Source organism: Mirounga leonina, unplaced genomic scaffold, assembly GCF_011800145.1.
Source record: "Mirounga leonina isolate KUSES-001 unplaced genomic scaffold, KU_Mleo_1.0 Mir_108, whole genome shotgun sequence".
Classification (NCBI taxonomy): domain Eukaryota; kingdom Metazoa; phylum Chordata; class Mammalia; order Carnivora; family Phocidae; genus Mirounga; species Mirounga leonina.
This window is the reverse complement of record NW_023270237.1, coordinates 1048901-1064879: the sequence shown is the minus strand read 5'-3', so window position 1 is coordinate 1064879 and position 15979 is coordinate 1048901. Positions and strand designations below refer to the sequence as shown.

Here is a 15979-nt window from a genome sequence, read left to right as displayed (position 1 = left end):
AAGTAGACAGGACAATTTTTTATTATATACACTCAAGTACACATTGGAAAAATTAGTGCTTCTATATCCAGGACTGATCAGAGGCCAAATTGATGGCAATAGGTGTATTTTATTGATGATTAAATTGCGGACCTAACCCAATTCAGACCTCCAATCTAGTTTGCCTACATAAATAGCTTTATGTTTTCATACCTCAGGTTCAACATTTGTAAGCCAGCAAATAAGTTTCACTTAGAAGACTTAACCCCCCCCCCAAAAAAAAGAAAAGAAAAAGGAATCTTCTTTATCACTAAAAATTAGACCAACTTCCTCTAAAGATCCATGCCTACCTGGGTACACCAGATGGTGGTTGTCAGCTATGCCGGTCACACGTGACAAGTGGAACTGAATGTCCAACTCCGAGTATTTTGGAATCCCAACACTACAAAATCCTGACATCAGTTTCACTTTTAAACCGTATTTTGACTGCTTAATTAAAAAGTCATTTATGCACTTTTACATCTATTTAATATATATATTGAACACAACAGGACACCAACTCTGCTCTGATGGAGCTTACAACCTATTAGCAAGATAGTTATTAACTCATGGGTTAATTAATTACAGTGCTACTCAGTGGTATAAGGAGAACTACCCTTAAGTTTGTTTGGCTTGTGGGCTCCAGGTTGATTAATTGAAATTTGCAGCATCATAAATTATGCTAAACTGAAGTTAAGGCTAACACATTTTATATAAATTTGTTTGTTTGTTTGTTTCTATGTGTAAGTTCCATTGCCTGAAAGAACTGACTCACTTGTTACTTAGGTAAAAAGTTTTTTTCTATGTTCCATGTATGAGTTTATTGCCTAAAAGAAGTGACTCACCTATGATGGATATGTGATGATATCCAGAGAACCATTTCCCCACTTCTTGGCTCAGGTCCCTGACAATGGATGAGCTGCAGAACACAATCTGTTAGGAAAGTGATTTAGCAATTTATTTCTCATCTGAAACCTGAGAGGCAGTTTCTACTAGTTTGACAGACAAGCATGGCTTGTCTAAATAGCTTTTTTGAGGTCTTATCATGAGTCAACAACACAATAAGGACTCAAATCACTCTGTGCCCGAACGACCAAGCTTTTGTCATAAATTCTCTCAGGCCATCCTTTCACTCAAAGAATATTATCTCTTATTTCCAGAATGAATAGATCAAAATAATTGACTCCAAAGTACCCTCCTGATGCAATGTACCATAGAAATGGCCCTATAATGATGCAAATGGAAAACATAAGCAATTTTATTGTATTAATCAATCATAGAACAGTGGGGCCCTCAATTTAGGATTGGATTTATATGACTTTAAATAAATAATCTGTAGTGTATATCAGCTTAGAAACGGTCAAAGAAAGCAGAGAAGGTGTGAAATAAGTTAGGAAGAAACTAATTGAAAACATACTGCAATTCAGAGGAAAAGAAAAGTAACTCAAGCAAGACTCAAATATGAGTTGTAGAGTTTAACCCACAGTACTGCCAGTGCTCAAAGTAGAAAAATATGTGCTTAGGGTTGACAAAAAGTGAAGAAGAAATCATTGGACTAGGAAGGCAAAATTGGAGGAGCTCTATGGGAGGCTTCAGAGGCCACACAGAGAAAATTATCCCTTGCAACCATAGAAAGCCTGCCTGGCTGAAAGAGTGGGAAGTGTCCCTGGCCAGAAGCCTGGGGTTGAGGTCTGGAGACAGTTGGAGGCAGGATGAAACACAAAAGAAAACCAGACAATAGAAGGCCTGGAATTGGGAATCCTTCAAGTCTCAGGAAGAAGTAAGTAGAAGGAAAAGTTTATAATTCCAAAGCATTGAAGAGAAACTGGAGAAGGCCAAAGGGAACAGAGGCTCTTGGAATTTGTTGGGGAGGATAACTTGCAGGGGGCAAGATCTTCTGGCAGGATTTTAAGTCTAGGACTATAATTTCACCTCAAGTTTCTGGAACTTATACAAACCACTGAAAGTCTCTCAGTTTTATGGAACCCTTTGGAGGGAATGATGCACAGCAATTCAGTTTCCCTCTATTTATCTGTATGTAACACATTGTTTCCTATAGTGAAGGGACCATTGAATTTTCAGACAGCAGAGAAAAATTACACTTTTCAACTGCAAATGTAATACCTTTCCTTTTTTTCCCCCAACAACTGTCAAAAATCCATTATTAGAAAATCAATTCTACACTGATTTCCAACAACAGATTAGAGATACTCAGCAAGTGACTTTCAGGACACTATGGAGTGTGTTTTCTTATTTTTGGACCAGGCATTCTTCCAGAATCTTTGTTATTTCTCCTTTTCTTCTTCCTCCATCCACAGATCATATCTAATTGAGAGTCATACTTCCAACATTGGTGTACTATTTACCTCCCAGAAAGAAATACTTGTCTCTTTAGTGTGAAGCAAAGTACCCTTTTCATAAGAGTTTTGAAAAACTTGATTTTTATTTTCTTTATGGATAATGATGTTCAGCATCTTTCTGTGTGTTCATTTGCTATCCATACTGCTAAACAGCTATTATAGGGGTGCCTGGGTGGCTCAGTTGGTTAAGCGACTGCCTTCAGCTCAGGTCATGATCCTGGAGTCCCGGGATTGAGTCCCGCATCGGGCTCCCTGCTCAGCAGGGAGTCTGCTTCTCCCTCTGAACCTCCTCCCTCTCATGCTCTCTGTCTCTCATTCTCTCTCTCGCAAATAAGTAAAACCTTAAAAAAAAAAAAAAAACAGCTATTATAGAATATCTAAATTAAAAAAATAATAACAGCCTCCCCCACCCCCCAGAATTCGCACATGAAGTTCTGGAAAAGACGTAGAGCGGCAGGGACTTTGATAGATTGCTTATGGCCTAACCATTCCAGAAAATGGTTTGGCAATTTCTTATGAAGTTAAACATATACTTTTTTTAATTGTTATGTTAATCACCATACATTACATCATTAGTTTTAGATGTAGTGTTCCATGATTCATTGTTTGTGCATAACACCCAGTGCTCCATGCAGAACATGCCCTCTTTCATACCCATCACCAGGCTAACCCATCATCCCACCCCCCTTCCCTCTAGAACCCTCAGTTTGTTTTTCAGAGTCCATCGTCTCTCATGGTTCGTCTCCCCTCCGATTCCCCCCCTTCATTCTTCCCTTCCTGCTATCTTCTTCTTTTTTTTTTTTCTTAACATATATTGCATTATTTGTTTCAGAGGTACAGATCTGTGATTCAACAGTCTTGCACAATTCACACCAGAGCACATACCCTCCCCAGTGTCTATCACCCAGTCACCCCAGCCCTCCCACCCCACCCCCCACTCTAGCAACCCTCAGTTTGTTTCCTGAGATTAAGAATTCCTCATATCATTGAGGTTATATGATACATGTCTTTCTCTGTTTGACTTATTTCGCTCAGCATAATACCCTCCAGTTCCATCTACGTCATTGCAAATGGCAAGATCTCATTCCTTTTGATGGCTGCATAATATTCCATTGTGTGTGTGTGTGTGTGTGTGTGTGTATATATATATATATATATATATATATATCACATCTTCTTTATCCATTCATCTGTCAATGGACATCTTGGTTCTTACCACAGTTTGGCTATTGTGGACATTGCTGCTATAAACATCGGGGTGCATGTACCCTTTCGGATCCCTACTTTTGTATCTTTGGGGTAAATACCCAGTAGTGCAATTGCTGGATCATATGGTAGCTCTATTTTCAACTTTTTGAGAAACCTCCATACTGTTTTCCAGAGTGGCTGCACCAGCTTGCATTCCCACCAACAGTGTAGGAGGGTTCCCCTTTCTCCGCATCCCCGCCAACATCTGTTGTTTCCTGACTTGTTAATTTTAGCCATTCTGACTGGTGTGAGGTGGTATCTCATTGAGGTTTTGATTTGGATTTCCCTGATGCCGAGTGATGTTGACCACTTTTTCATGTGTCTGTTCGCCCTTTGGATATCTTCTTTGGAAAAATGTCTGTTCATGTCTTCTGCCCATTTCTTGATTGGATTCTTTGTTCTTTGGGTGTTGAGTTTGATAAGTTCTTTATAGATTTTGGATACACTATAGCCCTTTATCTGATATGTCATTTGCAAATATCTTCTCCCATTATGTCGGTTGTCTTTTGGTTTTGTTGACTGTCTCCTCTGCTTTGCAAAAGCTTTTTATCTTGATGAAGTCCCAATAGTTCATTTTTGCCCTTGCTTCCCTTGCCTTTGGCGATGTTTCTAGGAAGAAGTTGCTGTGGCTGAGGTCGAAGAGGTTGCTGCCTGTGTTCTCCTTTAGGATTTTGATGGACTCCTGTCTCACATTGAGGTCTTTCAACCATTTGGAGTCTATTTTTGTGTGTGGTGTAAGGAAATGGTCCAGTTTCATTCTTCTACATGTGGCTGTCCAATTTTCCCAACACCATTTGTTGAAGAGACTGTCTTTTTTCCATTGGACATTCTTTCCTGCTTTGTCAAAGATGAGTTGACCATAGAGTTGAGGGTCCATTTCTGGGCTCTCTATTCTGTTCCATTGATCTATGTGTCTGTTTTTGTGCCAGTACCATACTGTCTTGATGATGACAGCTTTGTAATAGAGCTGGAAGTCCGGAATTGTGATGCCACCAGCTTTGCTTTTCTTTTTCAACATTCCTCTGGCTATGCGGGGTCTTTTCTGGTTCCCTACAAATTTTAGGATGATTTGTTCCATTTCTTTGAAAAAAGTGGATGGTATTTTGATGGGGATTGCATTGAATGTGTAGATTGCTCTAGGTAGCATTGACATCTTCATGATATTTGTTCTTCCAATCCATGAGCGTGGAATGTTTTTCCATTTCTTTGTGTCTTCCTCAATTTCTTTCATGAGTATTTTATAGTTTTCTGAGTACAGATCCTTTGCCTCTTTGGTTAGATTTATTTGTAGGTATCTTACGGTTTTGGGTGCAATTGTAAATGGGATCGACTCCTTAATTTCTCTTTCTTCTGTCTTGTTGTTGGTGTATAGGAATGCCACTGATTTCTGTGCATTGATTTTATATCCTGCCACTTTACTGAATTCCTGTATGAGTTCTAGCAGTTTTGGGGTGGAGTCTTTTGGGTTTTCCACATAAAGTATCATATCATCTGCAAAGAGTGAGAGTTTGACTTCTTCTTTGCCGATTTGAATGCCTTTGATTTCTTTTTGTTGTCTGATTGCTGTGGCTAGGACTTCTAATACTATGTTGAATAGCAGTGGTGATAGTGGACATCCCTGCCACGTTCCTGACCTTAGGGGGAAAGCTCTCAGTTTTTCCCCATTGAGAATGATATTCACTGTAGGGTTTTCATAGATGGCTTTTATGATATTGAGGTATGTACCCTCTATGCCTATAGTCTGAAGAGTTTTGATCAAGAAAGGATGCTGTACTTTGTCAAAAGCTTTTTCTGCATCTATTGAGAGGATCATATGGTTCTTGTTCTTTCTTTTGTTAATGTATTGTATGATGTTGATTGATTTGCAGATGTTGAACCAACCTTGCAGCCCAGGGATGATTCCCACTTGGTCGTGGTGAATAATCCTTTTAATGTACTGTTGGATCCTATTGGCTAGTATTTTGGTGAGAGTTTTTTTTTTAAAGATTTTTTATTCATTCATTCGACAGAGAGACACAGTGAGAGAGGGAACACAAGTGGGGAAGCGAGAGAGGGAGAAGCAGGCTTCCCACAGAGCAGGTAGCCCGATGCGGGGTTTGATCCCAGGATTCTGGGATCATGACCTGAGCTGAAGGCAGATGCTTAACCAACTGAGCCACTCAGGTGCCCCTTGGTGAGAATTTTTGCATCCATGTTCATCAGGGATATTGGTCTGTAATTCTCCTTTTTGATGGGGTCTTTGGTTTTGGGATCAAGGTAATGGTAGCCTCATAAAATGAGTTTGAAAGTTTTCCTTCCATTTTTATTTTTTGGAAGAGTTTCAGAAGAATAGGTATTAATTCTTCTTTAAATGTTTGGTAGAATTCCCCTGGGAAACCATCTGGCCCTGAGCTTTTGTTTGTTGGGAGATTTTTTATGACTGCTTCAATTTCCTTAGTGGTTATAGGTCTGTTCAGGTTTTCTATTTCATCCTGGTTCAGTTTTGGTAGTTGATACATCTCTAGGAATGCATCCATTTCTTCCAGGTTATCTAATTTGTTGGCATAGAGTTGCTCCTAATATGTTCTTATAATTGTTTGTATTTCTTTGGTGTTGGTTGTGATCTCTCCTCTTTCATTCATGATTTTGTTGATTTGGGTCATTTCTCTTTTCTTTTTGATAAGTCTGGCCAGGGGTTTATCAATCTTGTTAATTCTTTCAAAGAACCAGCTCCTTGTTTCGTTGATCTGTTCTACTGTTCTTTTGGTGTCTATTTCACTGATTTCTGCTCTGATCTTTATGATTTCTCTTCTCCTGCTGGGTTTAGGCTTTATTTGCTGTTCTTTCTCCAGCTTCTTTAGGTGTAGGGTTAGGTTGTGTATTTGAGACCTTTCTTGTTTCTTGAGAAAGGCTTGTATTGCTATATACTTTCCTCTTAGGACTGCCTTTGCTGCATCCCAAAGATTTTGAATAGTTGTGTTTAAACATATACTTTTCATACAACGCAGCAGTCCTACTCCTCGGTATTTACCCTAGAAAAATGAACACTTATATTTACATGAAAACATGTACAAAAATATTTAAGCAGAATTATTTATAATTGCCCCAAATTGGAAACAACTCAAACCTCCTTTAACAGGTAAATGGCTAAACAAACCACAGTAAATTCATACAATGGAATATTACTCAGCATAAACAGGAACAAACAACATGAATGAATTTCAGATGCATTCTGCTAAGTGAAACAAGCTATCTCAAAAAATGACATACAATATAATTGTTTTTCTGGAAAAGGTAAAATAATAGAAATCAAATCAGTGGCTTCTGGGAGTTAGACATGGGAGGTAGCACAGGGAATTTGGGGAGGGATGGAATTGTCTGTTCTGATTGTGATCATGGTTACATGAACCTAGGCATATGTTAAAACTCATAATACTGTATACTCCTCAAAAATAGATGAATTTTAATGTATGCAAATTATAAACAAATAAATAAATGTTGAAAATGTTTGTCTTTACCAAGCAGGAAGAAGTGGCCCCCACCCAGATTAACTCCTTAATTACAGATATTCACACCTTATCTAGACTTAACATTCTATCTTGAAATGCTGATTTAGTGCCTTGAAAAGATGGGACCCAAAGTAAGGTCTTCTATAGTCATCCTACTTCCTTTTCATGAATGGAGAACTGGTGAGAAATCTCATTACTGCCAAAAAAAAAAAAAAAAAAAAGCTCTATTTTAGCTTTGCGCAGGGGCAGTATCGTGGCCTCTGAGGTTTATCCAAGGCGTGATTATTGCTAATTGAAACAAAAGTTTTAATTTATTCTTTTAAAACAAAATTCATATCACGTTTGATTTGTTTTCTTTTTAGTACCAGCAGTGGGGCTTGGTGGGCCAGAGATGACTAGGTAAGTCCACAATGCAAAGTGAGGTGGCACCCCTCTTCACCACACCCTTCTCCCCGTTCAAGCACCTACTTGTGTCTACTGAATCTTCTGAAGGTTGGAAGGGGTGCTGACTGGAGGGAAGGATGGGTGCCAGCACAAGTGGAGTTGAAAGAGATGACAGAGCCACTGAAATCAAATTCATTATCAGATTAGAAAAATCTGGTTCCATGAGATTCAGCAACAGGGCCTGAGGGTAGGAAAGGAGCAGTGGGTCAGAATACAAAGTAGTGAATGAAACCTACCTCAATGGGGAGGATACAGAAAGAGTCATCTTTAGGCCCAAGTAACTGTTTTTATTCCTCTACCAGCACCTAAGTGTCACACAGAGGAGAGAGCCTTGCCTCTCTAGGTTCACAAACTGCAAAGCTGTGCATCATTAAGAAATTTAGAGTGACTGAACCAGGCTAACAAAGTGACTGGAGACAGAGACAGAGAAATACTAAGAAGAACTTTAGAGGGACCTAACAAGAGGTGGAAATTCCACCAACATTGGAACTGAGATGACACTGAGGAACCCCCCCCCCTTTCCTTCCCACCTCCATGGTTCCAAACACAGAAATGCTGGATAAAAATATCACAAAAAATTATAATGAAATGCAATCAAAAAGAAAAATATTAGATGTTAAAAATAAAAGGAAACAAGAAAACAAGATAGTAAGCACATGAACTAATGTCATGACAACTGACCAATAGGGTACTGTTCTAAAATATAATCCTAATGGCCAGGAAGTTGGATATTAGTACCGAGGCAAGGACCAGAAGTGTACCCTGGAACGGATTCTTGCACAAATCTCAAAGCTAGGATGCCTCAAGGGTTGAACCCTCTGTAAAATTGAGTCTGGAAGTGGCAAGAATCTTTTCATTAGTCTGGAACTTCGGGTAAAAATGAAAATTGGGGGACAAAATTAAAATAAGGTAGAAATAAAATACTAGGAAATAATGTCAAGGAAGTTGGATGACCTTTCTAGAGAGCTTGAGAGTCAGTCAGTGTCACAGTTAAGAACATGTACTGTAAAGACAGACTTCCTATGTTCAAATCCCAGCTCTACCATTTATTAGCTGTGTGATCTTGGACAAGTTACTTGCCTCAATTTTCTCATCTGTAAAATGTAGATAATAATAGTGCCTACTTCATCAATATTAACTTATTAATATTTTACCTCCAAAATGTTTAGTATATTGATTTAAAAAAATCTTTTAGAAAAAAATTGGGATTTGAAGGGAATTTTCTTAATCTGATTAAGGTTGCTTAGCATTTTCTTTAAAGTCAAGAACAGACTAAGAATGCCAAACCCACAACTATATGGCCAATTAATCTTTGACAAAGCAGGAAAGAATATTCAATGGAAAAAAGACAGTCTTTTCAACAAATGGCCTTGGGAAAACTGGACAGCAACATGCAAAAGAATGAAACTAGACCACTTTCTTACACTATACACAAAAATAAATTCAAAATGGATTAAAGACCTAAATGTGAAACAAGAAACCATTAAAATCTTAGAGGAGAACACTGGCAGTAACTTCTTTGACATTGGCAGTAGCAACTTCTTACTAGACATGTTGCCAGAGACAAGGGAAACAAAAGCAAAAATAAACTATTGGGACTTCATTAAAATAAAAACCTTCTTCACAGCCAAGGAAACAATCAACAAAACTAAAAGGCAACCTATGGAATGGGAGAAGGTATTTGCAAATGACATATCTGATAAAGGATTAGTATCCAAAATCTATAAAGAACTTATACACTCAATACCCAAAAAACAATCCAATTAAAAAATGGGCAGAAGGTATGTACAGACATTTTTCCAAAGAAGACAAACAAATGGCCAACATGCATAAAAAGATGCTCAACATAACTCATCATCAGGGAAATGCAAATGAAAACTACAATAAGATATCACCTCACACCTGTCAGAATGGCTAAAATCAGCAACACAAGAAACAACAAGTGTTAGCAAGGATGTGGAGAAAAGGGACCCCTCTTACACTGCTGGTGGGAATGCAAACTAGTACAGCCACCCTGGAAAGCAGTACAGTATGGAGGTTCCTCAAAAAGTTACAAATAGGGTGCCTGGGTGGCTCAGTTGGTTAAGCATCTGCCTTCGGCTCAGGTCATGATCCCAGGGTCCTGGGATTGAGCCCCAAGTTGGGCTCTCTGCTCAGTAGAGACCTGCTTCTCCCTCTCCCTCTGCCTGCCGCTCTGCCTACCTGTGCTCTCTATCTCTCTGTCAAATAAATAAGTAAAATCTTTTTTTTAAAAAAGTTACAAATAGAACTACCTTATGATCTAACAATTGCACTAATAGGCATTTACCCAGAGAATACAAAAATTCTAATTCAAAGGGATACATGAACCCCAATATTTATAGCAGCATTATCTACAATAGCTAAGTTATGGAAAGAACCCAAATGTCCATCAACTGATGAATACATAAAGAAGATGTGGTATGGAATATTATTCAGCCATAAAAATGAATGAAATCTTGCCATTGGTAATAACGTGGATGGAGCTAGAGAGTATTATGCTAAGCAAAATAAGTCAGTCAGAGAAAGACAAATACCATATGATTTCATGCATAAATGGAATTTAAGAAACAAAACAAATGATCATGGGGGAAAAAGAGAAGCAATTCAAGAAACAGACTCTTAACTATAGAGAACAAACTGAACGTTACCAGAGGGGAGGTGGGTGGGGGGATGGGTGAAATAGGTGATGGGGATTAAGGACGGCACTTGTTGTGATGAGCATCAGGTGTTGTATGTAAGTATCAAATCACTAAATTGTACACCTGAAACTAATATTACACTTATGTTAACTAGCTCAAATTTAAATAAAAACTTAAAAATAAATTTAAATAAAAACTTAAAACATTTTTTAAAAAAATGCCAATTATTACTGCATTTCTTTCTTTATCTTTTTTTCTTTCTTTCTTTCTTTTTTGGCTTCAGGAGTAGAATTTAGTGATTCATCACTTACATATAACACCCAGTGATTACTGCATATTTACAATGTTGTACTTTACTGTCATAGCTAGCTAAGAAAAAAGAAATAGCATAAAAATTCCAAGTGAATTTACAAACACAAATAATAAGAGTTCATCAAAGTTGCCATCAATGAGCTCAAGATGGAAGAATTAGTTTAATTCTTATACATCACTTAAGACAACTACAAAAATGTAATAATAATAAAAACAATCATAATTGAAACCACAACAAAAGCTTGACATACCTACAAATAAATCTAACAAGATGTGCAAGACCATAATGGAAAATATTATAAAATATTATTGCAGAACATCAGAAGACTCAAGTAAATAGAAAGATCATGGTCAATAAATGAGGAAATCAGTATCATAAATGTTATCTCCTCATGAATAATTAATGTATTTTAAATCCCAATTATATCCCAGCCTCCTTTTTCCACATTTTCTCTCTTGGTATGTACTTTTCCTCCCTCTTTATCACGAACTTGCCTTAGAAAATAATCTGTTGATATTTGCTGACACCCTAATCAATAATATCCTTCTCTCCACAGGAATTTATTTTTCAGCATAATAATTCATCAGGTACTCAAACTATATATCTACTAAAGGAACTTCACGTATCAGGAACTGAAAATGTGAGTTAGTGGAGACTGTGAGTTAGTGGAGACTGAAATACCTTTCTGTGGATATTCTTCTTCTCTGGTTCTGTATAAAGCTGGATAGATAAAAACAGAAAAAAAAAAAACAAAAACAAAGTGAACAAACAAAAACCTCACACTACCCTTTTTGTGTGTGTTGCTTGACAAACAGGGTGAGTTTCTAAATATTTCTGTTCTTTTGGTAAAATTTTCATTTCATACGTAGGTTCAGCCTGGCAATAAGCAAAAAAGGATGAAAATCTTTTTTGTCTGTCATTGTGTGTCTATACATCTGCTTTGTCACTGTATGTTCACACACACACACACACACACAAAGTATTGGCCTTGTGGGACTATGGAGACATTCCGGAATGACTGTGCTCAGAGTTCAGGATCTGGTCCCAATCTGAGCTCTACAGCTGATTGGAAGTCTCAGTTCCCATATCTATAAAATTAAAATAATGGAACAGCTTCTAAATTGCAAATAGGATTGATTTTACAGTCCTACTTTGAGTGATTGGCAGTGGCTGCCTAGGGTACTGACTTGAGGCAACTGAGATGAATCTTGATGCATTGGGAGAGTGTTTTGCGATAAATTAGCCATAAGCATGGTATAGAAGAATGAAGGCCCTCATGCCAGAATCTTCCTATCCCTGGACCACAAAATCGCTAAGGTCTTTTCAATTTTTGCATCACATCAGGCTATGATTGATTCTTTACTTGCTGAAGGTGTGAAGTATCTGCCCTTCAAGTAGGTCACCCACCTACTGTAATCTATTAGAAGGCTGTTGACATGTACTGAATGTATTATTGCTTGTTCCTTTCTTAAAGAATTTGAAGAATCATAAATAATTTTTAAAAGCTAAAAAGAGAATTCACAAAAAGGAAGGGAAATGAGAGTAAAATATAAAAGAGAGAATTAGCATAAGAGCCAACTATTGAGATTTGATTTTAATCTCTCTAACTTTATTCTCTATTGTTTTCTCTTTCTATTTCATGTCCATAGACTGTAGCAAAATATAAAGGACTCACACTGGCCTCATAGTTATATGTGAAGCTTGGGCATTTTTCAAATTTTCACACGAAAATGTCTGGTAAAATCTTGAGATTTGTTGAGGATTCTGTATGATGGGGGAAATGCTTTAGCTGGCTTACTGAGTCAGACTTAAGCAGAGCAATCAGAATGATTGTTCTATTTAAAATTCATCAGCAGTAATGATCACTTGCGTCATCCTGCAAAGATGAGACATGGGTCTCATGTGGAGGCATTCAAAACCTCATTACTGTCTACAGTGCCCTTAGATGCAAGTTACTCAATGCATAGTAAATGGATCAGCACAGCCAAGTTAGGCCAAATAGTCACATGCTCTAAAACTATACAGAGTTTTATAACTGGGATGACATTTTCCTTCTTATATTTTGCATTGAGAATACTATGCAAAAATAATGATATTGGCATGCTTGTAAAAGATATATTCTTGGTCCTCTTCAAGTGTTCAGTTATCATCAGGGCATACATGTACAGAAACTACCTGTGGCTAGGGAAAGAAGATAAGAGACAACAGCACTCAGATCCCACATGGGGCCAGGACTACTGGGTTCAAGTACGGTATAGGACTAGACCAGTTTCCTGTCAGAGAAGAAAACCTCATAATTCATGAACCATTGGGTAGAGTACTCAGAAAAGTCTTGCCTCAGTAGTGGAGAATAATTAGACGTAGACAAAATACTGTTCAGGTGTTGCCTAATAAATATTAAAAACAATGGCAGAAAGAATCAAACTATTTCCAAATAATTTAACTATGTCCCAGAACAAAACCCAAGAATAGTTACAGAAATACAAAACTATCCAGCACTCAACAAGGTAAAACACACAATATCTTGCATCTAATCAAAAATTGCCAGGCTATGAACATTGGGATGAACCCCCAATGTTCATAGCAGCAACATCTGCAATAGCCAAACTGTGGAAAGAGTAGAGATGCCCTTCAGCAGACGAATGGATAAAGATGTGGTCCATATATACAACGGAATATTGCTCAGCCATCAGAAAGGATGAATACCCCACTTTTACAACAAACATGGATGGGAATGGAGGAGATTATGCTAAGTGAAATAAGTCAAGCAGAGAAAGTCAATTATCATATGGTTTCACTTATTTGTGAAACATAAAGAATAGCATGGAGGACATTAGGAAAAGGAAGGGAAAAATGAAGGGGGGGAATCGGAGGGGGAGATGAACCATGAGAGACTATGGACTCCAAGAAATAAACTGGGAGTTTTGGGGGGGGAGGGGGTGGAGAGAAAAGTTAGCCAGGTGATGGGTATTAAGGAGGCACGTATTGCATGGAGCACTGGGTGCTATATGAAAACAATGAATCATGGAACACTACATCAAAAAATAATGATGTACTGTATGGTGGCATAACATAATAAAATTAAATTAAATTAAAAAAATAATAATAAAAGAAATTTTAAAAACAAAAACAAACAAATAAAAATGCCAGGCATGCAAGCAATCAGGAAAATACAACCTATAATGAGGAGAAAAATCGATCAGCCAAAACTGACGAGAACTGACAGAGATGTTAAAATTAGCTGACAAAACATTGGAAAATTATACTGTATTTTTATGTTAAAAAACTAAAGGAGAAATTGAACATGCTAAATATAAAGATAAAGATATTAAAAAAAAGACCTGTATAAACTTCAGAGACAAAAATCAAAAAATAAATCCTGGAAATAAAACCTGGATGAAAAATATATTAATGGGATTAATGGCAGATGAAATATTGTCAAAATTTAGTGAATATGAAAACACCAATTGATACTATCCGAGATGAAACAGAGAGACTTCCAGAGAAGACGGCAGAGTAGAAGGACCATAAGCTCACCTCATCTTATGGCATACAACTAGATAATACTCACAGCAGTGTAAATAACCCAAAACATGACCTGAAGACTGGCAGAACAAACTCCAGAACAAAATATAGAGAAGAGGCCACCTCAAAGAGGGTAGGAAGAGAAGAGATATGGTGGGAAGTTAAATCCCGTGGGTCTGGCCACTGAACAGAGGGAGCTGCAGTTGTGGAAAGGGAGAGAAACAGACTATCACACAGGGGAGCCTGCACAGGGAAAATGAATCCCCATAGCATTTGGCTTTGAAAACCAGAGGGGCTGAATTTAATGAGTTCTTATCCAGCAAGACTCAAAGCCTAGAACTTTAAAAATCAGGGGGCTTGGCTCTGGGAGAACCAGGAAGACAATAAGAAATTGAGTACCTGCACTTAAAGAGACAGCACAACAAACAGCCTGGAGAGATACAGCATAGAAGCAATTGTTTGAAAAATGCCTGGGGCATACAGGAGGGAAAATTACTTACTAATCTCAGAGTTTGCTGAAAGACTTTTCCAGACACAAAGGAGCTGGCAGGTGTCATTTCCCTCCTTCACCCCCCAAGATAAATACAGAGACTTGTGGGCACCAGCACTGGTGCCAGCATTCACTACCTAACTTGCTTACACTATGCCCTGCCACCTCCAGCTGGGCATGCCTTGGTCCCAGTGCTGCAGGTCCCCTCCCCCAGAAGACCAGTACAAAACTTGCCAAACCTTGCAAATACCTCATCTCCTGACTCCATGCTTTGTAGGGCCTTGGTCTCAGTGCTGGCTGGTCACCTTCTGCAGAAAACACAAGCACCTTGTTAAAACTGCATGCTCCACCCACACATGCTTTGCAGAGTGGCCCAGGCCAACCCTAGTCTCTGTCCCCTATGGAAGAGAACCAGTGCCACCTTGTTAAAAGCATGCATCCCAACCAGACTTGCAAGAGCAAGAGGCATAGTTGACTTTCCTGACCACAGAAGCAGACACAGAGAGTTAGACAAAATGAGGAGACAGAGGAATATGTCTCAAATGAAAGAACAGGACAAAAATCACAGCAAGAGACCTAAGCAAAATGGAGATAAGTAATATGCTTCATAGAAAATTTGAGGTAATGATCGTAAAAATACCCACTAAACTTGAGAAAAGAGTGAGCACATCAGTGAGACCCTTAACACAGAGAGAAAAAAGAACCAGTCAGAGATGAAGAACACAATAAATGAAATTTAAAAATACACTAGGTGGAATAAATGGCAGGCTAGAAGAAGCAGAACAAATCACTGACCTAGAGGACAGAGTAATGGAAAGTAATCAATCTGAGCAGGTTAGAGAAAAAGAATTATCGAAAATGAGAGTAAACTTAGGGAACTCAGTGACTCCATCAAGTGTAATAATAACATTCTCATTATAGGGATTACAGAAGATGGAAAGAGAGAAAAGGGGCTAGAAAACTTATTTGAAGAAATAATAGCTGAAAACTTCCCTAATCTGGGGGAAGGAAACAGATATCCAGATCTAGGAGGCACAGAGATTCCCCCAGCAAAATCAACTTAAGGAGGTCCATATCAAGGGATATAGTAATTAAAATGGCAAAAAGCCATGATAAAGAGACAATTTAAAAGCAGCAAGAGAAAAGAAAACAGTTATATACGAGGGAAACCCTATAAAGCCAGCTACAGAAACTTTTTTCTTTAGAAACTTTGCAGGTCAGAAGGGAGGGCGTGATGTATTCAAAGTGCTGAATAAATAAATAAACAAGGAAACAATGGTTTGAATGACACACTGGACCAGATGGATTTAATAGATATATTCAGAACACTCCATCTTAAAACAGAGAATATACAACTTTTCAAGTGCATATGGAGTATTCCCCAGAATAGATCACAAAACAAGTCTCAACAATTTCAAAATGATCAAAGTTAT

The 15979-nt window shown here is 37.9% G+C and overlaps 1 non-coding gene across 1 annotated transcript; it reads left to right on the top strand.

Moving 5' to 3' along the window:
- Positions 1-7345: 7345 nt before the first annotated feature.
- LOC118019729 lies at positions 7346-7489 on the top strand. The gene has a single exon (XR_004681736.1). It is a non-coding gene; the product is annotated as a U4 spliceosomal RNA (small nuclear RNA).
- Positions 7490-15979: the final 8490 nt, after the last annotated feature.